A 1,910-nucleotide genomic window follows, 5' to 3' on the forward strand; every position below is an offset into this window, starting at 1 on the left:
AGGCTACCCATCCACAGACCCAATGCGAGGTTTTCTTCTAAGGGAATGAATTGAAGCCATGTGTAAAAAGGATGCTAGCAAAATTGGAAACCAGGTATGAATCCCTCCCAGATCTAAAACACCTAAGTTTTTGGAAGCCAGGAACATAACAGCACAAGAACATAAGAGCTGCCATTTACTGGGTCAGAGTATTCTGTGGCCCAGTATCCTGTGCCCCACAGCGGCAGAGGGTGGATGCTGAAAGGGTGAGTGAACAGAGTCTGGCCACCTTTTCTCTCTGGTGAGTTGGAAGTTTCTGGTGAAGACAACTCTACTCCTCCTTGAAAGAGATCAGTGCCTAAAAAGTTGCACACCTCTAGGAATCTGATCCCAAACAGGGAATCAACTTTGGCTCCCCTTGCATTTTGCCACCATGGGACTGGCGTTTAGGCACAAGGAGGGATGGACCCATAGTTCATTCTGCTGGCTCACACCAGGCCCAATCCACCCCTTCAAACATCATCCATGGCCCTGAGCCTGACACTAGAAGAGGAGGAGAATTTTTCGTGTTCCAATCCAACTCAGCCAAATCAAGTCCAAATCCGTGAGTCAGTCCAGAACCATAAGCAAGTGGCCCTACTACTGGCAAACATCCTCCACTCCAGATGTTCCCAAATCCTTTGGCAGGCATCCTATGTGCAGGGCCAAGCCCAGAGGCTTGGGGTTCAGATGCCCCTGAGTTTCGCTTGCCCTCAGCCATATGGCTGCAGGAGCAAGTTAGGGAGGAGTCCCCCCTTTCCATGAAGTGGGCATAAAGCCAAGATCTTCCACTAGAGCAGCAAGCGGGACATTTACCATACATTATGTCCACAGGTACTAACCCGTGCCAGAAAAGTGGTTAGCCCTGGGTGCAACTAGGAAAACCACCCTGGTGGTCATAGTATTTCCCCTGCCAGGTAAGTACTAGAAGATGAAGAAGCCTCCTGTTATTGAAACGGTGGTTAAAATGAGGAGGAAGTTTAAAAGAAGGGTGCACAAGTCCAGCTGCTCCGAGGCGAGGGCAACACCTGGAGCAGGGTGCATCCCCTGATGATCATCATTAGAGGGTTTATTTGAGGGGGAGGGGCAAGGGAGCCTTATGTTTTCTGAGCCAGCCTCAAGATCTGGGCTTACAGAGGCTGCTCGTGGGGGAAAGGGCCTTTTTTCTCCTCTCACTATTACCTCAAAATGTAGAAAATGCCCCCCTCCTCCCCACACTCACCTCCGCACCACGCTGAGAAGCCGAAGGAGGGAGAGGAGCCCACAAGTCCAAGGCCAGGACAGGCGTGCATGCTGCCAAGCCAAACGACTGCCCCCACCCCCTCCCTGTTTAGAGGCCGGCCCAAAACAAAGAGGCAAGCAAGCCAGGGGCCGGAGCCCCCGAACACCCCCCATCCCCCCACTGCGCTGAGCAAAGAGAGGCAGGGGTCCTGGCAAAGGAGGGTGCCAGCAGCAGGTGCCAAGGGGAGGGCACAGGGAGGAAAAATCACCCCGCAGGCAGGGACCCAGCCTAGCCTGGTGAGCAAGGAGCAGGGGCATGGGCATGCCCCAGTGCCCAGGGGAGGACATCCTACTCCCCAAAAGACAGCGGGGGGTGGGGGAAGGCATGGGCATCCCCTGCCCTGCTTCCCCCCCAGGAGCATCCCCTGCATGCAGTGCACATGCAGGCCTGGCACCCCGGCCTCAGCCAGCCCCCCACCACCCCTTGTTGCATAAAGCGGATCGGAGAAGTTTCCCGCAGACGCTTTACCTGGGGCGGGGGCAGCGCGACCCCCCGGGCTGCGCCGCGCTGCTGCCTCCGCCGGGAGCCGGGCCGGGGCAGGCTGGGGGATGTAGTCTTCTCCTGCGCCGCCCCGCCCCGCCCCGCCCCGCCCCGCGCCGGGCCTGGCGTG

General features: G+C 57.1%; 1 protein-coding gene across 1 annotated transcript in view; it reads right to left on the bottom strand.

Moving 5' to 3' along the window:
• Window positions 1-1,833, bottom strand: part of LOC109299179 — a 20,837-nt gene extending 19,004 nt beyond the window's left edge. The window contains exon 1 of the mRNA XM_019519743.1: window positions 1,769-1,833. The gene's annotated coding sequence lies outside the window, so the exon portion shown is untranslated. The remainder of the gene's footprint in view (window positions 1-1,768) is intronic.
• Window positions 1,834-1,910: the final 77 nt, after the last annotated feature.

The sequence above is a fragment of the Gavialis gangeticus genome, unplaced genomic scaffold, assembly GCF_001723915.1.
Source record: "Gavialis gangeticus isolate Ggan-Ray unplaced genomic scaffold, GavGan_comp1, whole genome shotgun sequence".
NCBI classification, from domain to species: Eukaryota; Metazoa; Chordata; order Crocodylia; family Gavialidae; genus Gavialis; species Gavialis gangeticus.